This window comes from Ursus americanus, chromosome 16 (assembly GCF_024610735.1).
Source record: "Ursus americanus isolate L20-20 chromosome 16, mUrsAme1.1.p, whole genome shotgun sequence".
Taxonomy (NCBI): domain Eukaryota; kingdom Metazoa; phylum Chordata; class Mammalia; order Carnivora; family Ursidae; genus Ursus; species Ursus americanus.
The window spans coordinates 29122426-29148020 of record NC_142142.1 but is presented as its reverse complement, the minus strand read 5'-3'; the positions used below and the strand labels follow the sequence as shown (position 1 = coordinate 29148020).

General features: G+C 38.9%; 1 protein-coding gene and 1 long non-coding RNA gene across 3 annotated transcripts in view; both read right to left on the bottom strand.

The window, feature by feature from the left end:
- MAML2 (mastermind like transcriptional coactivator 2) overlaps positions 1-25595 on the bottom strand; it is a 331700-nt gene that overhangs the window by 277224 nt on the left and 28881 nt on the right. The gene's annotated exons all lie outside the window — the stretch shown is intronic.
- LOC148108788 (uncharacterized) overlaps positions 1-25595 on the bottom strand; it is a 72324-nt gene that overhangs the window by 33628 nt on the left and 13101 nt on the right. Inside the window, exon 1 of the long non-coding RNA XR_015726960.1 lies at positions 758-25595. This exon is cut by the window's right edge and continues 13101 nt beyond it. This is a non-coding gene — a long non-coding RNA (uncharacterized LOC148108788). The remainder of the gene's footprint in view (positions 1-757) is intronic.

Here is a 25595-nt window from a genome sequence, read left to right as displayed (position 1 = left end):
TTGGAATCAGGGAAAAAAATCCTCCAACCTTTCTCACTCTTCTGAAACCTAGAGTGGATTTTTATTTCTTTGTTAGCCTTTAGCAGAGAATGAATATCAAGTACCCTCCGACCACCTCTTCCTGATGGCTGATGTCCATTTTGTCCATAAAATAATGGGGAAATGTTGGTGCTTTGGGCAATATCTTACACCCTGGGGGTACTTAATGGCCTTTATTCTCCCCAAAGCTTTTCTGGCTCTCAGGTAATAAGTTGAACTCTAAGGGAGATGCAGTTACTCCTTCAGCCCAGTAGAGTACCATTTGATTTACCACTCTACTGCACAAAATGGTACCCTGGTGGCTTGAAACAGACAGTGGGGAGAATGTGGCTCATTAAATAGTAATTGATGCTGCTGCTACTACTAATGTTAGTGCTGCTGCCAAAATAACTGTGTTGCTTCCAGTCTGCTTCTTATACGAGACTGAGAATAAGCACAGTTCATCCCCATAGATGGTCAATTGCCAGGCTCGCCCGATGGAAGCAGAGCGGCCAAGCTGGCTTGTGAGACAACCAAGATTTCAAGATCCTCATGTAAATTTGTAGATATTTGCTATTTACCCTTGAAGTGCCAGCTTTTCTTACTTTCACAAATTGGGGTGGAGACCTTTGTGAAATGGTCTTGTATACTTGCCTACTTTCTTAAGAAGTATCTTGACCACAACACAACCTATGTCTAAGTAACTCAGAACCACCATTATTAACAATAATTATCGTACCATGTCGGAAAACGGCAAAGCTCCCACAGTTCACATACAGTGTCGTGTGCCATAGTTTCTGATTACTGGGCTTTTCTGTTTTATTTTGCTTTTTATAATTTTTCTGACTCCTTCCATCTTATCAGGCTTGTCACTTTTTGTTGAGGTTGTATCACAGTATACTTTTTATGGATGAATTCATCTAATTTCTGAAGGTAAGAAAACATGAAATAAAAATTTGTTAGGTAAATAAGGATTTGGAAAATGGAACTGGGTTTTCTGATAACCACGTGGCTGGCATCTATAATAGTTCCTCGCAAGCTTACTAGCTGTTTCTTAGCCATATTCTATGTTGTTGAGGTTTTAGGAAACATAATATCCAGATGAGTGAAATTTTAGTTTATGTTACTTAAAACTCTGCTTTTAGTACATTATTTTTCCCTTTCATTCTACAGTTTTTATTTTCACTTTTATTGGCATTATTTTACTGAAGGCCTCTTTTTGGAAGCAGATATTTATCATTTCTATCTGCCTTCTGCATCTTGTCTATGTATATATGTGTGATATTTGTGTGTGTGTGTGTGTGTGTGTGTATATACACATATATATACATATACGTATATTGCACGTGTGTATGTGTGTGTGTGGAGGGAGCACATGCACCAACTTTTTACTCAGACTGCTAACCATGGTCTCTTTGAAGGGTATAGCATGTCTGTCATTGTAAAAGACAATTACTTGCTATTATGACCTTCACCTCCGGATGTATATCACCTTTGGATCCTGGGATGGCTGGCTTTCTCCTGCCATTGATCTGTGTACTGAAGAATATCTTTATGCAGCACGCGAGTCTCTATTTTAACATTTATAAATTAGGAGAAACATTCTTCTTAGGAACTTTTAGTAATACCTGTGTACTAACGTTGCCTCACCACTTAGTAAATGCATATAACAAATGATCTCCTGCATGTTGGTACCATGTACCATCTTAGCCTGTAGCACAAAATTACTGCTGTCACCCCCGGAAGGAATTCAGCTCAATCAGTTCCTTCCTCTCCCAGCTGATCATATTTACTGTTCAATAAGGCAGCATATGATGGAATTGGGCCAATGTACAAAATCAGCTTTATGGAATCATATAAAATTTTAGCACTCTAAGGGGCCTTAAAAATAATAGATTGGGTAGCAAGAATACGGAAATTCCATAAAAAGAAGAGAGTTCTGTAGAGGAAAGGAAATGAATTTTTATCTACCGAATGTTCCCTATGGGCTGGGCACTGGAATAACTGCTATACTTTTTTTTTTTTTTCCATTTAAGCCTAGCAGCAATCATGTAGAGTGGATAGTATCATCCCATTTAGTAGATAAGAAAACTGAGAACAGGAGTAGTTAATTCATCTTGCCAGAGTCTGTAACTATTAAATAGAGCAGTCATTATGTAAACTCGGGTCTATTTGACTCTGACGGCCAGGCTCTTTCCACTGCTGTACTCCACCATGCCTCTCCTATGTAGAAATTTCCTTTGACATCTGTTGCCAAAAACTCATTTAGCTGGGTTAGTCATTCCCAGCAACACTCTAAGACTAGCCCGTCCCTTTGCAGTAACGACCTAATCTTTTTCTATTCATCTATTCTTTTCAGTGCATTAATTTATGGCTATCATGATGGTAGGCAAATTCATAAATAAATCTGCTCTTTTCATAATCCAGTGTGAGTTTACGGGAATGGGATATAAAGGCAAGAGGAGAAATGGGGAACAAAGTCTAGCTGTCTCACAGAAGGCAGCTCCAAACTACAAAGGGGGCATCCCTGGGTCAGTTCAACTTAGAGAAAGTATATCCACTATAGGACTAGATCTTTATGTGTGGATTTTCTATTTTACATTAGATTTTTTCCAATACTATACTGCCTTTCAAATAAAAAGTAAAAATTTACCACATATAGTATGCTTGAAAACGTTCTCCATAACTTAGGATATGGACATTTTTTTAAACAACAGCTATGAAGTCATATGAAACCATGTATTCCTTAAAAGAATCTCTCATGAAAATGGACATGATGTGACTTTTGTCATGTCCCAACTATCTACATTTTTACTGTTCAAGCATCCATAATCAAAGTTTCTGCCCAGTTCACTGAAAGTGTTACACATACTAAAAATCTGGAGTATGTCCATTTTAATCCACTTATTCAATGTAAGTGTGAGCCTGTGGCACAGTGCTTTTATAAAACAAACAAACAAAAACCCACTGTAATCATATCTTGTAAAATTATGTTGTATCTTTGTTTTAAGATTTTATTTATTTATTTGACAGAGAGAGAGAGGAGCACACGCAGGGGGAGTGTCAGGCAGAAGGAGAGAGAGAAGCAGGCTCCCCGCTGAGTGCAGAGCCCGATGCTGGACTCGATCCCAGGACTCTGGGATCATGACCTGAGTAGAAGGCAGACACTTAACCGACTGAACCACCCAGACGCTCCCTATGTTGTATCTTTGAAACCATTTGACAGAGTGAATAATTTTCCTCAGTCTCTCATCTGCTGAAAGGAGAGTCAGAGCACAGGGTTGCATTTTTGGTCATCTGAAGCATGTTAAATCATACAACTTTTGATGCACATTAAGATAATAACTATAAAAATGTCAAATGCTTTACTAAAAAGGGCAAGTCTGAAGCGTAGCAAACTCAAAGGAAATAGCAACAACAGCAGAACTTCAACCTTTAAGATTCAAGCAGTAGGGACCCTCAAAAATGTCAGGCTGAAAAAAATTAGACACAGCCTTACAGCCCACAGGAACATTCTGCAAAACAATAATCATTTCGATAGCATGCCATTCGGGTGTGGCAGCCCAATCTGAGGAAGCTAAAGTAAAACAGAGTCACATCCGAACAGACTGGTCAATGTTTCAACAACAACAACAACAAAAAGATGAAAATATTGCAGATTTTATATATGTAGCAGAGAAGCAGAGAAGAAAACTATAGAAAGATCTGGTGAATTCTAAATGGCCCAAACATCAGGAGTCTAGCAGTCTAAGTGGCGTGGCCAAATACTTTCTTAGCTCTTTATTTAACCTTGGCTGTCCAGTCAAAAGCTGACTATCCAGTTGCAGCTAGAAAATAAATGCTGAATGCCCAAAGTTCAGAAATTACTCTGGAGGGAGACCAGTGAATTTTAAGTATTATTTTCAGCATTAGCTTAGCTTTCATTTTTAAACAGTTCTTCAAAAGACTGATATGTTCATTCTTAATTCTCCTTGCTCCAATGCAGTTCTGTCCCCTAGAAATAAGTACCTCATAAGGGAAACCTACACAAATGCCAAGCTCAAATACTTTTCTTTTGCAAACAATATCAGCTCCAGAAACACGTTACAAACAGCTGAGACTGAATTTTCTCTCCTTTGGAACAAGGATGTTCTCTTATCAGATGTAACCCACTATAAAAGAACATTTACTGCTTTTATTTATTTCTTTCTTTTAATGTGCATCAATCAGTTCCGAAGATGTGGTTGCCCATAACACCAAAGCCACATGGTAAACTTGGGGTGGAAGAAAAAGAAACAAATCACCATTTTGTGAAAGTCTGCACATTTTCATTAGCTGTTGCTCAACGATCAACATCTTATGATGAGCACCTTCTGTATGGAGTTTTATAGGGAGAACTGCTGGGAATTCCAAAGGAAAGAGATGACAGAGATCACTATTCTTAAGGAGCTCACGGTATTCAGAGGTACAGCGAACAAACATTGCACAGGTCAAGAATTTTAACTTTACCTAGTTCTAATATGGTTGTGGTAAGAACAGGATCTCTCCTAGAATAAACAAAAAGGTAGCATTTATTGAGATCTTACCATATTTACATGCATTGTCTAGATTTATCAACACTATAGCATAAGCACTGTAATTATCTCCACTTTACAGATGAAGAAAATGTGGCTCAGAGGCGAAGGAAAGGGCTGTCTGTCACAAAGCTACAGCATGGGATTTGGGAACTCAGGCTACCTAATTCTGAGCCTTCGTATATTTAACCATCAAGAAAATATACTCAGAAGCGAGGTATTTGAAAAACAAATTAACTTCATTCCCTTTGGCCAAGATAGAATTCAGGGAGAGGACTATAGCATCATCATTACGGCATATTTAGGAATTTCTCCCAGCTATAGAAATACATTTTCACATGATCTTGTCCCAGTAAAATTTAGTCAGACACTCGACCAAACTGAGGTAACGCCAGGTGAATGAAAGCCCTATTTAGTTTGGAGTTAACTTTGAAATATGCAAATTTAATTTCTATTACGAATTCACTTTTGCAATGGTCAGAGTTTTTCTGAAAACACTGATATTTTAAGAGAGTTTGAAAGAGTAATAAAAAAAAACCACAGGTGAATAAACTTTCAATAAAAACAGAGACAGTTAGGATTAAAATGCTTTACTATCTTTAGAAACAAAAATGAATTGACATTTTTCAAATTCATTTGTAAGCCCAGATTCACACCAAATACATTCAAAACTGCTTCCTGCATGCCCATGTGAGATGAGCTGTAAACAGAACTCAATACATACTAAGATATGCTGCTGCAGCCCTCAGAATTCTCTTAAAATACAAGCCCTGAGAACTAAATGCCCATCATCTGGAATCTGTTTTATTCCAAGACCCTCAGAAGCCTATGTTATTACTTAACCTAGCAGCACAATAGTAATTTAAATGTGCAGTCATGTTATTTGATAAAATCCCAACTGAGTATTAAACTACATTGTGGTTCAATCAAATTACCACTGTTCTGCTGTTGAAACACACACACACACACACACACACACACACGAACATACATGTACCATAGGGCTGTTTGATGGTGGTGGTAAATACAAACTATAAAGCAGTAGCTTCAATATTAATACTCAAGTGTATTGTTAATCATTCATCTGTAACACATTCTTCTTTGTAGGCTTTGCATCCCCTGAAACAGTGGCTTTCAAATTGTTTTGACTATAACCCACAGTAAGAGATACATCTGAGATCATACCCCAGAACACACACATACACACAATTGGAACAAATTTCAGAAAATAATACTCTTCCTATATGCAACACACTAACTTCTATTCTATTTCATTTTTTTATATGTTGGTTATAACTCACAGATTTGCTTTCATGACCAACTAATGGGTCATGGCCAACAAGTTGAAAAATGCCATCCTACAGTGCCTAACCAACAGGTAAAAAGTTCACGGTGAAATATAGAATGAGAATGAGAAAAAGAAGGGAGAATTTTACTCACTGATGAATTCCAAGTAGTGTTTAAAGAATGCAGAATTACAAGCCTTGCTGTTACACATCTCAATGGGCAAAGGGAAAAGAATTCTTTGGATTGGTGGCCAAGAAAGTATTTGAGATATTTGAGTTGGCCCTTGAATGATAAAGGAAAAATAGCATGACCATCCACTGGAAAGATGGGAAAACTGAGGAAAAAGAGAATAAATGCTTCCTTTGCTTGTCTCTAAGACCCCAGTAGAATCCTCACATGAACTGAATCCTTATTGCGGTGCCCAGGCAATGTTGTCAAGCTTTTCTGTAACTAAAAGTAATGAGTCTTGTCCACCCATCTGCACACATTGCAGGCTCTATGAGCTTTTTTGGCAAAAGCATCACTGATGTCGACAACCACTGCAGCATGGGGAAAGGCTGAGGCTGGGCCAGAACCCCAGCTGAGATGGGGAGTCAAAGTCAATGAAAACGCTTTCCAGAGTGAGGCTTTGAAGGCTTTATTAGAATACCTTTTCATTTCAAATGTTAAACATTTGAGACTCTAATTAAAACTGAAAGGTAGACCTATATTTCTGACCATTCCCTTTTTTGAAAGATTCATATAACATATTTCAAACATACACAAAATAAAGAGAATGCTAACTAAAATAAATCCCCATACACCTATCAGCCCGATTCAACAATTATCAAGATTTTGTCGCACTCCGATCAATGCTCTATGTTGTTGGTGGTGAGGAAGTATTTTAAAGCAAATCCCAGATATAATTTCACCCCTACTTACTTAGTGTGCATCTCTAAAAATATATTTTCTTTATATAACCACAGTGTCATTACCCTACTTAAAAAATTAACAATCGTCTGATGTCCTTTAAAATACAGCCATATTCAAATTTACCAGACTGTCTCAAAGATTGTTTGGTATTAATTAGTTTCCTAAAATCAGGATCTAGGCAGGGTCCGCACGTCACATTTGGTTAGCACATGTCCTGCGTTTTTATAGTCTAGAGCAGCACTCCCCCTTCGATCCCAATCTTAATTTCATTAGATACATTTGACTTACAGAAGAAATCAGATAAATTTTCCTATAAAATGTCTCACATTCAGATTTATCTCTTTACTTCCTCAAGGATCATTTAAATTACCCCTCTATCTCCATATTGCCCATAAAGCAGAATTTGGATTCCAGTTCAACTTTTTGTTTTGGCAAGAATATTTTATGAGTTGTGCTGTTTCTTTTATACCATGTCAGCAGGCACACAATGTTAGGGTGCCCCACTGTATATGTGAAGCTATAATTGATCAGTGAACTCATGTAGCGACAGCCTGATCCAGCCTTTGGAAAATTCTCTATCAATATTTCATCTAACAGTTTAATTCACTGATGATTTTGTTTGAATCAATTACATAAGGGTTGGCAAAATGGTGGTTTTCTAATTCTCCCTATTTATAGTTATTGGCTAAGAAACTTCTGTGAGAAACCTTCTTTGCAACTACATTGTTCAGATAGTCAGAAATATGGTTACTAAAGGAAAGGCAGGCCAAATGCTTAGGTCTTTCTCTTTAATTGCCAATTGCCGGATTAATAATTTGAAAAACAATGAGGTTTTTTGTTTTGTTTCATTTTAAACATACGGATTTTTATATATTCAGTATGTTTCAAATAACCGTAACCATAATTATTCTTGGTAACCTCATTGTTGCATCCTTAGCCATGTCTCCTCACATTGGCTTCTGTGTCCATTTAGTAACATTAGTAACATTAGTCTTTAATGTCTTCCTTGCTTACTGGTAACACAAGATGACCCATGTGCATCTTGTACATTTCTGGCCACATTTCTGGAATGGCCCCTTCTTCCAAAAAGCTCTGATACCTTTTAGTGAAAAAGCCCTCATTCCTTTTAGTAAAAATGGTATTAAGAGACCACATTTAGGCATTGGGGTACTCATTGTTCCCCTCTTCAGTGGACAGAATTATGTTTTTGGAAAAAATAATCATGAATTCCAATTCATATTTACAGGATTTTCTGATTTGATATTGGGCTGAAAACATGGTTCCCAAGAATATTAATATAGGTATTTGCTATATCTTACAATATCTGCAAATAGTTCCAAAATAATAATGCTACTACCAAAATACACCTATTGACTAAAATTCAAGATTTCTCTGCAGCTTTTGATTTGGGACTGTATTCCATTATGAATGTCACTTGAAATATTTCTCTCCTTTGTTAACCACTTTCTTTAAAAACAGTAAAGAACACTTTCCACTTTTTAAAATTGCAAAGCTTATCACCAATGAAATTACATCAATTACAAGTCTGGTCAACACTGGAGCCCAAATTATCAGAAAATGCTTCATTAATTCCCATTAAAGGAGAAACAGTGATATGACCTTGCCTCTAGCAACTGCGATATCAAAAGAACAAGTTTGAGCTGACCAGTTACTCATTCTATACATGGTATAGTTTAATATTAACTTCTTCTTACTATTCTTGCCTTTTCATAATCTATGTAGAGCACAGCAGAGCATTAATGAGAAAGTACACAGAGTACACACTCAACAAGTATCTGCGGGAAAAAAAAAATAATACTCATGGTACATTGGTACCTATAACAGGAACAGATTTCTTCAGTATATTTATTTACTATAGAAAGCAACTCCTACAAATTTTATGTACAGTCTGTCAACCTGTTTTTTGTCTTCACCATCCTAAAGTCTAATCACTTTATAAAAAAATATTTTTGGTATGCCACTGATGTTTTGTATAATGGAGGTAAATACAGAAATACCCCACATGCTAAAACTTCTTTTTAAGGGCACTTATGGATTCTCTGTTCCTTAATTTTTAAAGATTAGCTTTAAAGACAATCTTACGCCCTGCCCTAACTTCCACCTTTTACCTATCATCTATACCCCATCTTCATCTTCTCATAGCATCTCCCAATTTCCCAGAAGCCTACTATACTCAGGAAATAGAAACATTTTAGTTTTCTGTCTCGCAGGTCTGTATGATCATGTTGAAAACAACATGACTTTCTGCAAGACTGCCATCTTGGCAGCTATGTGATAGAAGGACATCTTCTGCTTCAGTGAATAAACAGTATGCTACATATTCTCACTGGGTTAAAGTAAAAATGAAAACGTATATACAAGCCAAGTGATTATAACACTTTAAAGAAAGTCCTCTGAAGAAAAATAGTGAAGATGGTAAGGCTGAGAGTTTAGCAGGGGGATGCTGGTAACTGATGATATGAACTTCCGGAGGAGTAGGAATGAGCTGAGATAAAGGTTAGCCTTGAACAGGAAGAGCATCCCTCCCTGCGAGACTCAAGGAATGTGTAAACACAGGATAGGTATTCTCTGTTGGGAGGGTGTTGAAAAGTTGTGGAGTTAGGAGTAGATGGTCTGTTTTCTTTGTGAGCTGTACGAGTCAAGGCCATTTGCTAAGAATATTGGGATCGTATAAGAGATGATAACTGAGCAGGTAAGGAGCTAAAGAGTTCCTGTTATGTGTTAGTCATTGTGACAGGTTATATATCTACAGATCTATATGATATGAAATATGTTTATGTTATATATATTATATGCACATCTTATTATATGTATATTTATTATTTCATCAAATGATTTATAACAAAAATCAAGTTGACATTAATATTCTGATTTTACAGAAGAGGAAAGTGTCATTTGGAGAACTTTGATATCTGCCCAAATCCACAAAGTAGCAGAGTCAGAATGTGAACTCACCCTACCTCACTCTAAATATAGAGTTTTCTCTTTCATAGAGAAATGAAAGAAAGGCAACAAGTTAAAAGATCATAGAATGTCAATGATGGGTCCTGCCAGGATCAGAAACCATATATTAATAATAGCACAAAAGTACGGTCAGGAATCAGAAGGCAGCTTTCCAGATCAGTCTGGTATTGAGAGGTTTGCATGATAGATGAATGTAGTAGATGCTGCCAGTGCCTCATCCAGATATTCCTGGTACTCACATTTCTTGTGTATGCTGACAGCTTCTCAACACAGGCAACTAAGTGTTTCTGCCTGGGGCCTTTCTCCAGCTTTGGAAGCAGGCTTGGCCCTCAGACAAAAGGGAAGCAAGGAATGATAGGGAAAAAGTTCCCCTGGAAGAACTCTCAGCCCCTGGCCCACGGATGTTGGTGGATAAACATCTTACCTGCCTTGCCTCTGGTGGAAGGGTGATTCTGACACATTCATGGTCAGCTTGAGCCCTCGCTGCCCACAGTAGCAACCTGCTTCTTAGCACACCCTGCAAGGGCTTCCTTCCCTTCTCTGTCTCACTGGCCCATGCCTTTACACGTGCTTCCCAGTATCCCCTCTTGAGTAAATTACTTGTGCTCAATCCCTCAGGAGCCACTTCTGGAAACTCAAAACCCAAACAATGAAAAATGGGATAAAGAAGTCAAGAAATTGAAAGTGTTGATGAGAGAGGAGTAATCCCAACTGCCAACTGGGAGATTCAGTTTGAGTAATCAAGAACAGGGAAGTAAGAGGACACGCAGAGAGTAAGAAACAGCACACAGGTCAAGAGAGTTGAGGTCTTCATAAAGAAGGACACGGAGGTTTAGTGGGAGTGAGGAAATGGGGAAGGTGGAAGTAGATAAGAGGGCATGATATCTGGGTTTGAGATTTCACTGGTAGGACAGTTTGAGGTGGTGATAAGGTCAAGGGTGAGGCCATGGGAATCCTTCCTCAGTGGAGCCGAGGTGAATGCTAACGAAACTGGAGGTCAGGAAGCTAACAGCTGGAGTGTCTGAAGTGTTTCCTTCGGGAATGGTGAAATCTGCTGGGACGATGGCAGGAGTTGGGAAGAAGAGAAGAGTAGGCAGCTGTCTAGAGCAGAAGTGACCAGGATACAGGCAGCCGGCCATGAGAACTCTCACTGAGGACAAGAAAACTAAGTGGTGCAAATTTCAAAGGAGGGGGGAGAAGCTGAAAGAGGTGTGGAACAGAGATAACGCTGACACTGCTTCCTAATGGTTTCAAGGTACACTCGCAGGGTTTCTCCCGTCATTTATCTGAGAGGAATAAAAGTAAGGAAATGTTCTTTGGGGAGAACCAGGTTTCACTGAAGGCCTGAAGGGTTTTGTTTTGTTTTATTTAAACAATGGAAAAGAATTTTCAGTATGCACAGTGGGAAGGGAAGTCAGCAAAAGGAAGATAAGTGTTGGAAGAAAGGGAGGATCCCTGCATTAGATGACATCATAAGAGAATTTACGACCCAAAAACTTTTAGGGATGAGTAGGAAGGCATGGGGGAGGGGCGTGAGAATAACTGGGTAAAAGGCCAGGATAACGGCGGCAGAACCCTGTGTTTGAGAGCATGGACTTTGGAGAGAGACCCCAGAGTTAGGTCCTGGATCTGCTACTGACTCTGGGATCTTGGTCATATTACTTAAACTGCAACGCCTCTGTTTCCCCGTCTTTATAATAGGAATAGTTACCTCATAGACTTAATTTGAGGATTAAATGTAAAATGCTTAGTTTCACTCCTGACTCACAGTCACCATGTAATAAATGTTAGAAAATGTTTTTCTAATGAGAACTTTAAAGATTTACTCTTAGCAACTTTCAAACTTGCAATATAATATTATTGACTATAGTCACCATGCTATATATTATATGTCTACGAATTATTTATTTTAGAACTGCAAGTTTGTACCTCTTGACCCCCTCACTCACTCCACTATCCCCCTCACCTCTGGCAACATCCAGTCTGTTCTCTGTGTCTATTCATTTTGTTTGTTCATTTGTTCTGTTTTGTTTTTTAGATTCCACATATACGTGAAATCATACAGTATTTGTCTTTCTCTGATTTATTTTATCCTCAAGGGGTAAAATGTCATAAATGGCAAGACTTCATTCTTCTTTATGGCTGAGTAATAGTCCGTTGTGTAAGCATACCACATCTTCTTTAGCCATTCAGCCATTGGTAGACACATAGGTAGGTTGCTGTCATATCTTAGCTATAGAAAATAATGCTGCAAGAAATGTAGCAGTGCATATATCTTTTTGAATTAGTGTTTTCATTTTCTTCAGACAAATACCTAGAAATGGAATTGCTGGATCATGTGGTAGTTTTATTTTTAATTTTCTGAGGAATCTCCATACTGTTTCCCATAGTGGCTGCACCAATTTATATCCCCACCAGCAGGGCATGAGGGTTCCCTTTTCTCCACATCTTCACCAACACTTGTTATTTGTCTTTTTTGATAAGTCATTCTGACAAGTGTGAGGTGATGTCTCATTGTGGTTTTGATTTGCATTTCCCTCATCATTAGTAATGTTGAACATCTTTTCACATGTCTGTTGGCCCTCTTATGTCTTTTCTGGACAAATGTCTGCCCATTTTTAAAGTTGGATTGATTTTTTGTTACTGAGTTGTGAGGTTTTTTAAAATATATTTTAGATATTAACCCCTTCTGAGAAACAAAATTTGAAAATATTTTCTCCCATTTAGTAGATTGCCTTTTCATTTTGTTGATGGTTTCCTTTGCTGTACAGCTTTTTAGTTTGATGTAGTCCCATTTGATTATTTTTCTTTTGTTGCCCTTGCTTTAGGAGTCAGATCCAAAAAATCATTGCCAAGGTTGACGCCAGAGAGTTCATCACCAACATTTTCTTTCAGAAGTTTTATAGTCTCAGGTCTTATAGTCAAGTCTTTAATCTATTTTGAGTTATTTTTTGTGCATGGTATAAGGTACTAGCTTAATTTCCTTCTTTTGCGTATCGCTGTCCAGTTTACCCAACACCATTTATTAAAGGCACTACCTTTTCCCATTGTATATTCTTGCTTCCTTTGTCATAAATTAATTGACCGTATATGCATGGATTTATTTCTGGGTTCTCTATTCTGCTCCACTAACCTGTATGTTTGTGTTCATGCCAAGACCCACACTGTTTTTGATTACTATAGCTTTGTAGTATAGTTGGTAATCAGGGAGTGTTATGCCTTTACCTTATTCTTTCTCAAAATTGCTTCGGCTATTCAGGATCTTTTGTGGTTCCATACAAATTTTAGGATTGTTTGTTCTGTTTCTGTGGAAAATGCCACTAGAATTTTGATAGAGATTGCACTGAATCTGTAGACTGCTGTGGGTAATATGGACATTTTAACAGTTAAGTATGTTTTATTATAACTAGCAGCATGGTTCTGAACCAATCCCTTGGTACAAAAGATTTTAATACCATTTGACTGAGGATCCCAGGTATCATGAGGATCCATGAATTATACATCTGACAGGAAAAAGTATACATGCACACACATACAGCTATCAGTCTAACATAGATTCCTTTTCCTAGAAATTAAAAATTCTGAATCTAGGTACATGCCAGCTTTTCTGCCACCAAGGCCAGAACTGACGTGAGGCACAGGACGTAAGCCACTCATACTCAATGAGTGCATGACTTGAGAATGAGTACACCCTACATGCTTCTCTTGCCTTGCTCTAGTCCTAGCCCTGTCAGTAACCTGTTTAGACTAGATCAGTCATTCAAAGTCCAGCAGAAAACTAGCTCTCATCCAGACCCTGATCAAGCCAATCAATTGTAGTCCAAGGGTATGTGGTAAATGCAGAATGACTACTTTGCTCCCGTGTGGATGGCCCATGACTAATTGACAGAAACAAATATTACATTTCTCGGAGCTTTTCACTGTAATTTATATATACTAACAGATTCCTATATTATATGATACATCCTTTAGCTGTTCTAAATTAAAGTATATATGTCATGATTGATGGCATCCTAATAAATCCAAACCTAGGCAAATTAATCAGCTCTTTTGTGAATTGTGTTTCTTGGACTCATACTCAAGATAATACATTCAGGTGTTGACACTTTTACTTATACAAATTAATAACACCTGGCAAAGAAAATCTAAATTGAACCATAATTCACACATTTTACAATCATTATCACCTGCCACTATATATAACTTAGCCGTTGCTTTTTGGCTATGACATAAACATTGAAGAGCTATTGCGACCTCGTTCTTTACACATTTTACCCTTTACCTGAGTTTAATATGCCCTTTTATTGCATGTGCTAGTCATTGTGCAGAGTCCTTTCTCATATGCTACTTCATTTAATCCTTGATTAAAATTCATTGACTTAAAAATGTAAGGAAGTTCAGATTACATAGAGATGGGAAGAAAGCCCCTCTATGTACCATACATCGGCTATACTGGCCTCCTAGGCATCTCTTCTCTCTTCTTTGTGTTTGTCAACTCCCCTTTGTGTATGTCAATCCCCTACTTCAACCAGGGAGACCACCCCTCCTTCTGTGTCTGCTCTGGGCAGGAGAATTTATCACGGTGCCCTCTTCGCCTGTCACTTGGTGGGTATGTGATCCAAGACTGACCAAAGAAATTCTCATTCCCTGGAGGTTGGGGACAATGACACAGAAGCCAGGTGGAGCTGATTGCCCTCTGAGGGGTAACCTACAGACAAGATTTTCTGGTTCCCACTACCAGGAGCCTCAGAGCTGCCTTGATTCCTTCCCTTCCCAAGGTTTGGTTTTTCAGACTTTCTGTGCATTCTACAAACAACCCCACGTCCTTCTAATAAATATATTTTGTTCGTTAAATTAGCCATAGTCCGTATCTGTTGCTTACAACCCCAAAATATATATGAATACATACCATCTTAATACTTCCAGGATTTATATGTATTACTCCCCATGTTTTTTTTTTTTTTAAGATTTTATTTATTTATTTGACAGAGATAGAGACAGCCAGCGAGAGAGGGAACACAAGCAGGGGGAGTGGGAGAGGAAGAAGCAGGCTCATAGCAGAGGAGCCTGATGTGGGGCTCGATCCCATAACGCCGGGATCACGCCCTGAGCCGAAGGCAGACGCTTAACCGCTGTGCCACCCAGGCGCCCCCCCAGGTTTTTTTATATTCATATTTTTACATAGGTAAGATTCACTTACTTTGGTTCCTGTTGTACACATGGGTGTTTCTGATAGTTTTTATTATTATTACGAACAACCCTACAATGATTATTTTCATGCATATCGCTCTTTCCATATTTTGGATTCTTTCCTCTGAGAGATCCCCAGGAGTGAAATTATTGAGTCAAAGGGCACCGATATTATTATGGCTCTTGAAAGATATTGCCAAAATGCTTTCTAAAAGGCCTCTGCCAATTTATAATGAATTCAAGGACCCATTTTTATCAAACTTCCAGTCAATGTCCATCATCAGTGTAGTTTTGACATTTTTCAACCAATGATTTCTCTACTTTCCTTGAAACGACAGAGCATGTGATTCACACATTCTCTAGGAAAGATAATTTCTACTCAGGCATCTTGAATTATTTCCTCAAAGAGTGGTATATTCTTTAACTTTTATGTAAGTATCACATAATTTACCAATATAGAAATTACTCCAGTGTCAAAATCTAAGTCCAACTGATGCTGTTTCCTTTGCTAATCTTGCTTGAATTATAGTTATCTCTGTGGTAAAATAGCAATTTCTTTCTAAGGAATGGTCCATAGAGCAAGGAGTCTGTAGGAACCGGTTTTCCATGAGTGCTGATACAAGTATATACTAATACAAAAAACTGAGGAGACAGCCCTTCTAACAATTCCTTTCAGTGCACCTAAGAATTTTTAAATAAAGGAAAGTAACGGGGTCTGTTTTCCTTTCTTCTTTTGAATTATTTCCATGCTAAGAGTATACTTTAGCGATAATGACTATATGATAAGCCCTTGAACAAGACAGGCTGAGTACAAAAGATAAAATATATGTCCTATAAGAACAGATTCAAGAAAAAGAGGCCTAAAGGGACACAGAATGACACCAAGTCAGACATACTGCCCAAGCTGCCGTTGTGCGCACCCACAACGGGGCAGAGTTCTTCTCTATGACTCCTGGGTTTGCCCTAGGCTCTACTCTAGAGCTGACACCTTCCCTATCCCACTTAAACTCTGACCTAGGTATCTGAGAAAGTAAATAAAAAAAAAAAAATCGTAAGAACTACCTCTGTGTTCAGCCAATCCCATGGCAAATTCTTCCTGTGCAATGACTATGTGCAAGGAAGTGGGTGCCAGGGACCAGAATGGTCCTCGGTCCCCATCAACGTACGCACCTCTCTCTCTGGTCCAGGGCCTTTGATCCTCGTCCGACCCACCCATTCCAGTCCTTTGAATCTGTGGAAGTTTCTTCCACCCCAGTTCTTGCAAGTCAGTTCCGAGCCTTTCTTGATCACAAAGTCCTAATTCTGAGGAGGGGATTCTGGCTCTATTGGGCCATGGATAAAGGGTTCACTCTCTCACCCCTCAGAATGAAAAGTCTGGCTGGCTTCTATCACAGATACAGTTCCAGTAACAAGCTTAGAATCCTCCTGAGTCTGGGATCCATAAAATTCAGGGTCAGTTAGGAAGTTTAAAATATTTTCTAGGCAGAAGGTGCCATTTAAGTAGGAACTTAATACAAAAGGAGTTCATTTTAGATATTTGGTGAAAGGGTAGAGGATCTGTGAAGGGGTAAGAGGCCAGTCTGGAAGTACTGCAGTCATCTGAACACGGAGTGGGATATGGGCTGAGGTGAATTCAGAAAAGAGAGAAATGTCTCCTCCCCCTTCCATCCAGGACTGAAATGTGGCACCAAGACTTGGTTTAAATCCAGATCATCCTTTTACATTTTATGGTATCCACTTCAGACGTTTTTAATGCTTCCTATTGGCCCTAATTTCCTTAATAACCTTTTATAGATCTGTGAGTAATTAATGTATTCATGAAAACTCTTCTTGGAAACGACAGAAGAGCTATGGAAACCTGAATAGCTAACTGCTATAGTTCTCCAAAAATATAGCCCCGATCACAATGAAACTGCACCACAGTCATCCCCGACAGAGGACTTATTCAAAAAGAAAAGGCTAAATGCATCTGTGCCATGTTATGCTCTTATGTGTTACGCTCTTTATGCTTCTAGTCAAGGAGCTACTGACTCAATCACTTTTTGAAAATTCTGAAGTCTCAGAAAGCTACAATTCCTTTGACTGAGAATAGCATTCTGATATATTATTAAGTCAAGGAATTCTCACTTTTGGTGAAGGAATTAGTCTATTTGTAACAAATCCTTAAGGCAAAAACAGGTTCCGAGGTTTTGTTTTTTTTTTTAAACCGCTCATCCATTTTTAAGCAACTTTCAAATTTTAGTGAAATATTTTAAAATTAAAGAAATTGTGTTCTAAAATAAAAAGGGAAAGGCCAAACTATGAAGACTACAAAAAATCTGTACTTGCCAAGAGTTAGGAAGGAGAGAAGGATAAACAGGCAGAGCACAGGGGATTTTTAGGACAGTGAAACCATTCTGTAGGACGCTATAAAGAGGACATATGTCATTATATGTTTGTCAAAAGCCATAAAATGTACAACACCAAGAGTGAACCCAAATAATGTAAACTATGGACCTTGGGTGATAATGAGGTGTCAATGCGGGTTCATTAATTGTAACAAACTTACCATTCTGGTGGGGAAGTTGATGGTAGGGAAGGCCACACATGTGTGGGGTCAGGTAGCATATGGGAAATCCCTCTACCTTCCCCTCAATTTTGCAGTGAACCTAAAAGTGCTCTAAAAAATAGTCTATTTAAAAGTCCATGATGATGATGACGATGAAACAGGATGTATTCTTATTAACATACATGTGAAACTGTACTATATGGAAAACCTCTGGGCGTAATGTCTCATCAATTCCCTAATTCCCAAAGGCCTAGATATCTGTAAGTTACTATTTGAGTCATCTGGTACACAAAGAAAATTTGTTTCTGTATTAGAAAAAATGTCCACAGCTTATATGATAAACTATTCCGAATGTTACCAGAACTTGGAAATACAGTAACTGAAAATTAATCTGCCTCTATGTAAAGTATGTCTCTTTAAGGTCAAACTGGGTGAAAATAAATAGCCAATTTGGCAACCAAATAAAACTACAAAGCAACAAACAGAAGTATAAGCACTCTGAAAAGTGTTTCCAAAAGCTAAGAGAAAACAATCCTGGAAAATGGACATTAAAAAAAAAAAAGTATGCTGAGAAGACAAATCATCTTCTACCAAAATCTTACGCATCCTTTATTCATCTACCCAATAAAGCCTTTAATCTTAAGAAAACAGAAAATGAGGATCTAAAATGTATCACACGCCACTTTCACTCCAATATTTTTAAATATGAAAAAATACCTTTCTTCCCGTTACGCCATAAGACATAGCTGCTTCATTGATCTGCAACACGTGTATTTCTCACAAGTCTCTCACTGAAAATCTATCCAGAAAACATGGGGCACTTTGTTGTGCCTCTGTGATAACTACACAGGCCCAGGCCCACAATACCGAATGAAGAAGAGTTAACATGTTGACATCTGTTTTAGGCTAAAAATGGAAATTGTGAAGTTGTTCTCTCTTCTTCCAAGAGTTCTCTGGAATGGATCAAGAGGCTTCAAAAGACTTGGCATCAAGGGAACTTCTAGGCAATGTCTACACAGCACAAAAAGAAATGGAGACTTGGCATCTTCCTAAAGAATCAGGGCTATGTTGACTACTGGCAAAAAGTGGGGCTATGGCCAGTCTTTTGTGACCCGAAAGGCCAAAATCATTCACAAAGCTCCAGAGTTTTCCTTTCTATGGGTCTATATAGCAACTTTTCATCCAACCCCAACGAAAACTCCTTGTCTTCAGTATGGCTAGACAATGACTAAACATCGAGGCTGGGCCAAGTGCTGTGCTAGGCATGGGATCGGGGGCACAAACGGCTGAGTCTCTAGGAGAAGTGAGGCAAAGCGGTGTCTGGAGTCTGCATTTAGAAGCAACCTTCCCAATCTCCTCCCCTGGTTTTGTGTGTGTGTGTGTGTGTGTGTGTGTGTGTGTGTGTGTGTTTTCACACCAAATCAACTTAGCCTGTACAGTTTTGCCTTTCTTGAGGCTGAGTCAAGATGAACTAGCATTTGTGGGCAGAGCTGTTATTTGAGAACACTCCATTCTTTACAAGGGGTCTTTATATGTAAAGCAGAAGCATTTTTGTTTTGCCTTTCAGCTGGGGTGAGCAGGAAGAATTGACTTGTTTTTCCCCCAAAGTGAAAAGACCAAACCCAGAGACTACCCAAATGTTGGGTTTGTTTATCAGTTCCAGTTGAAATAAAGCATAATGTGAATACTCAGTGCTCTATCTTTCCCTGATTAAAGCGCTCCTGCCCTTTGAATTGCTACACAGGATACTGTTCTGTATGGCTCACTCGCACGGCCCGTAATAAGTCACAACAGCTTGGCACCTCGCCCAACAAAACACAAACTCTCCTGAAGTCTTGAGCTTTCCCATGGCAACATCACAGTCATCAACACAGCAAACAATTGCTCCAATCCCTACTCCCGTTCCCCTTTCTAACAGCAAAGGATATCATTGCCACCAGCCTCCTAGAACTGGGCTAATTATCATCCATGAAAGGAGATAGCGTCGGAGATCAAGTTGCCTTTAGTGCTGAACTTAAAATGAGATCAAAGGCAGGATAACTACGGGAGCACCGGGAAGTTTTACTTACTCTTTCCCTTTAAGAGAAAAGAGAGAGGCTGTATGTAAAGTATATTCCTTAAGGATTAATGTGCCTTGTTGCCCTGATTACCAAGTGGCTCTGGCTCACCCGCAACCTTCATACAAAACCCCCATTCACGTTAGCCCGGGCTTTCCCCACAGCAGCTGGGGGGGGAAATGCCATCTTAAAGCTGCAGCTCCGACACATTCCTGAAACTGCAAAATTGGAACTGTTTTCCAACCTCAGCTGCTTTCTCCAGCAAATGCTCATTCTGCTCCTCTGGGAAGGCCGCCTAGCAGTAGAGCTGCTCCCTACAGCACATTAAAGCAGCGCCACTTCCTTTATAACCACCTCTTTTCAGATTCAAATAACATCCTTGGGGGTGACAGTCTCTTCTCATAAAAAGTGTCTGGGCTCCCACAAATCCCATGCAATGATAATCTCTCCTTGTGTATTAATTTGATTTTCAGTCCACGGATGGCCCATGAGAGTTCAGGAGCAGAACGAATACCAAGCCCAAGGGATGAATGGTCTATGACTCATGGGTAGGGATCACTTTACTGGGGGGTGAAGGGAGCAAGGAAGACAGTCGTAGCTTCGTGTGGTTCTGAATGCTGATTGTTCCGCTCTGAATTATGGTGAAGCCTGCACATGCTCACGGAAGAGTTTATAATTCCAGACTCAAACCTTATACAGTGCTATACATTACATTGAGGACCCTCCCACCCCGTACCTCAGAATAAGAACCAAATTTCAGAGGGAGCTTCATTTCAGCACAGCTACAATTTGGAGAGTTAGTTCATGAAATAAAAGAATACAAAATACTAATGACAAAGTATGGAAGTAATTATACCAAGATATTTCAATGATATCCTAAACCAGGAGGGAAACAAAATGAAGTGATTTGCTAAACAGCAGCAGAATTCTGAAATGTAACTGAAGACTTTTTTACATACATATGGGCGACTGCTGTGTCATTCAAGACTCTGTGCATTTAAATGCTAGCCCACAAAATCTATTCTAGTGACAATTTAAATAATTATGGTATTGCTATAAATTCCGGTATCAACTTTTCACTTGGTACATACTCAATTATGTTTTATTCCCTATTATCCAACCATTTCCAAACTCCACAATCTATTATGTTGTAATTTTTATCAGCAAGAAACCTATCATAAAGTATTGAGGCAGGGACTGGAGTTGCTCTATTACTCCTGAATGTACCTTCCAGAATTAATTCCATGGCTAATTCCTACATCTTGATGTCTTAGCTTAAATCTAAAGAAAACTGGGCTCTGCGGTCAAAAATTACTTGCTACTATAGTACCTTTTGATATGTTTGCTTGTTTTTACTCCGACTCCCTTTTAGAATCTAAAGTCCTTGAAGTCAGGGATCATGTACTGAACCTGGTGTCTTGGACACAATAACTATTGAGCAAATATTTGTTGAATGAATGAATCTTTCATGTATAAACAGTGAACAACACATGTGCTGTTTTCCATCCTGGATACTCCTGTCCAAATGTAAAAATGCTGCAACATAAAGAGATAAAATAGAACAAAAATAATTCGTTGGTTAAGTTCAATAAAATATAGAGCTAAGGGAGAGAGAAAGAAATAGAACCAAGTGTCCCCGGTGGAGTTAGCTGGCAATGTCTTCATCAGTATGTCTTGAAATTTCTGGATGAATGTTTTTGGGTTTTCAGAGAGAATGAACTCCCACTGAAATGAGTAATCCATTGTGTCTGACATCATACTGAGATCTGGAATGCTATTGTATTTTACTGTGAGATCCTTGACAATGCATTCACACTCAGAGGCCAAAGTTTCAAACTGCCCTTTGGTTTAACCCTATAGATGTGTTTTTGTAGAAAGACTCCATAACTGCCTGATTCAAGTTTATCGGACGTTATTCTGCTCATAATTATGAGTGATTTGTTCTCACCTACAACCATGGAATCTGTACAAAGAGCTGCATCTGACCCAGTATCTAGATTACTGAGATGATCTGGAGGATGAGTGTCTGGATGACGGTGTCTAACCACCACTGAGCACCATCTCTACACCTTCGCACTTAATCCGTGTTCGCACAAGCCCTGTTAGGCAGGTTCTATCACGTCACCATCTCAGCAAGGGGGGAATTAAAGCCTTAGAAGGAAATCATTTCCCTCAATTTGTTCAGTTAATAAATGGGAGAGCTTGGATTCCAGTGCCCAAGGCCTTAAGTATTATGATATTTTACCTCCCAAATGGATGATTTGCAAGACTCTTAAGTCCCCAAAATTTCTGTGATGACGAATAAGGAGAACACTTGCTTCTCACTCTTTCAAAAACTATTGTCACATGCGGAGCCCGTAAGTCATAACAAGGGTTCGGTTTATGCTGTGATTATGTCAAAAAGGAAATTCTACTATAGATATATAGAGAACCAATAATGCAATGGAGATGTGCAAATCCAGAGAAAATCACCAAAAGTACTGTTGTTGTGCCAGAAGTTTGAAGGTTTTTTGTGTTTCTTTTAAAACTAATCTAGAAATCGGGATGTGGAAAGTCAAAGTCACTTAGAAGTGATAAAAATATTGAAACAACATTTTAGGTTCATTTTGCTTAAGCATTCATCAAGATGTCCACCATCTCGTCAACCCCATTATTCCCTTGGGGATGACTAGAGTATGTCAAATTCCACCCCCATGTGAACCTAACCTGAAACTGCCAAAAGCACGAAATCCCTGGAAAGAGCTTTCGAGTTACCACATTGCTGCACGTGAGTTGAAAAATTTTAGTACACGGAAGAAAAATAAACATTCCAACTCTGTTCATAAAGCATGGCTTCTTGGATATGTTTTCTAAAAAGCAAATGATTTAAGCAAGGGACACATTAAGTCTTTTCTCCCTAGTCCTTAGGTTGGCAATACTATGGAATCAATAATTCTGAGACCCTTTCTCATACATAACAGAAAGCACTGACCTAAGAGTCTTGACTCTGGTTTGACTCTTTGGTCTGCCAAAGCCAATCCAAACCTAGTCACTACCCCTTTCCCATATGTGTGAAAAGAAGAAATATCTTCAGCTCTTCGGATTCCATAGGGTTGTTGTAAGGATCAAACAAGAAATTGCTTTATAAACTATAACTTGCTATGCAAATGCATGGAATGCTTATGACACACCTTTTTCAGTATCATTTATGCAAATGCAGATGAGTGCATTAACTACAGCCAGAAAAATATCAATAAGAGCCTAAGAAGCATGTAACAATATTGACTAACATTTATGGAATTCCAACTATGTCTAGGCACTTCATATGTATTATCTCATTTAATTATCGCGATAACCCTTTATGAGTTATTATTCCATTTTATATATGAGGACACTGTAGCTCAGAGAGGTCAGGTAATTTGTTCAAGAGTTCACAGCAAAAGGAAGGTTAGAAACTCACATCCAGGTCTGAATAGTTCACTACTCTACTATGTTTCACTATATTTATTTCTGTTGGCTAGGAGTTTTTAAGAAATCATATAAGCCTACTTCTGGCATGCAGGAGAATGATAAACAAAACAAAAGAAGAAGTTGAAAAGTGAGAAGAAATAGAAGCAGCTAGACATTCACAACACACTTTAATTCTTCTTTAGGAAGCCATCGGAAATCCTTATTATCTAACATAGTTCTGCAAAGTGTCTTATAAAATCAAATTGTGAATTCTAGAATATTTCCAACCTTGAATGTTAGTCATCCCTGAGGTAGGAACGCAGAACTTGCAACATTCCTCCCATGGGGATGGCAGCAGTAGTAGATAGCTAGAGACTGGGTAACTTGGACAGTACGCTCATGGCCGAGGCCAGCGAGGACATCTCTTCTTGATTTTCCAGGTACCATGCTGGAACTCAAAATACAGTCTTACATGTAGAGATGGTGCTATAGGAAAATGCATGCCACCTTATAAACAGCACACTGACTAGCTTTTGGAATCCAACTTGCTTATAACAGGGGGACCACCTCTATGATGTTCAGTTTCACTTGAGCTGGGCAATTGAAAGTTGTCTACATTTGCTTTTCTAAATGATTTTTCCCAGATCCTTCTTGTGCTTTTTATTAGGAGGCCTTTTTTCCCCCATTGGTATAGTATTTGATTTTAAGAACAAAGGTATCCTTCCTTGCCAGTGTAGTATTGTAGCCATCAAAAGAAGGCTCAGACACCAGATAAAGGCCTGTGTAACTAGAATGAGGGAATGGCCTATATTTTCAACCAAGTTCATCATCTCACAAATGAAAAGTTCAAAGCAAAAGATAGGCTGTTTAAGGCCAAGTCCTCCAGGGTATGTTCTTTTTCAATTACCCAATGAGAATCCAGAAATGTGGGTTTTTGTGCATGAGAAGTGATTGCAATTCAACATTAGGACCTTAAAACATCACTGGATTCATCTTCAGAACTGATTTATTAGAGAATGCACTGACAATGGCAGGCCCTGAGAGCTCGCCCCAGAAGATAAACAATATGTGTTTCAAAATGTAGTCACCCTTCAAGCTAAGTAGGCTGATTTGAACAATAGTTGCTAAATTACACGCTAAAATGAATTTCCCTATAGGAGATCATCAGGGAGAGAGCTGGAAGTGATACTTGGGCCATCCACATTTGTTTTTATTGTAGTAAAATACATATAACATAAATTTACCATTTTAACCATTTTTAAGTGTTCAGCTCTGTGTCATTAAGTATGGTCACACTTTTGTGTAACTATTACCACCATCCGTCTCCAGTCAGGACATCTCCTTTCACCTATTCCAAAAGTTAGCCTTTGGGCACTCCCCTAACAGGAGTTAATTTTACCTAGTTGGCTACTATAATGTGGCACAGAAATAAATAGCTTTGTCGTACTGGAATGTGAACTAGCCCATCCTCTTATTAAATATTATGCTGGTTCTACAAAGTCCTATCTCTTCTTTCATCAGAAAAGCAGCTACACTCTTCATTTCCCCCTAAAAGTTAACAGGGGTCGCATTGGACAAAGTAATAATTTTTTTAAAAGATTTATTTATTTGTTTTAGAGAGAGAGCGAGCATGAGCAGGAGGGGCAGAGGGAGAAGGAGAGAGAATCTCATGCAGATTCCATGCTGAGTGTGGAGTCCGACGCAGGGCTTGAACTCACCATCCTGAGATCACGACCTGAGCCGAAATCAAGAGTCAGAAGCTTAACCAACTACGCCACCCAGGCGCCCCCCCACCCAAAGTAATAATTTTTTAGATACTAAGTGCTTGGATGTGTTAGTACTTTGCTGAATATTTCACATGAATCAACTCAGTAGGCGTTGCAACACTTAATCATCGTTATTATCCCTATTTCACATGTCAGGGAAACGGAGATCCAGAGGCTAGATAAACCGTCATGGCCCCACAGGTCGCAAGGCGCAGAGTCAGGATTCACACCTCAGCCCATCAGACTCCTGAAAGCAACAATCTAACTCTAAGGTTCACAAGACAGGTTTCCTGCAGCATCAGGGTCACCTGGGAAGCTGTCACAAATGCAAACCCTCCCATCCCAGACCTGCCGAATCACAGACTCAGGGTGGCGGGGGACAGCGCTCAGTGGGCTAGCAAGCCTCCCAGGGGATTTGGGGGCTCATAAAGTTTAAGAACCATCGCTCTAACCACTGTCTCATTGCATTTCCCTTTTTTTTTTTTTCAAGCTTCTTTCCTCATCTGTCAAGGGCCACCCAAACTCTGTGGCACGAAGTCTGGGTTTCATTGCCCCACCTAGGCCTAGCCTCTCAGAAATTGCCCCATTCTTCAAACTGACTTCTCTCCTTCCTCTTTTCAAGTCTGTCTTCCTCCCAATAAAGACTTGTCTCTCCTGCCACTGGTTTCTGCTACTGTTTAACTAGAAAGCAATCCTAACAAATCCTACAAGGCTTTGGTGCATTCATTCATTCAATAAATATTTACAGAGCTCCATCCTATCTTAGGTGCTTTTAGGAAGTGATCTAGATGTTTGGGACACATTCATGAATAAAAGACACTAAAATACCTGTCTCATGCAGGCTTTTATG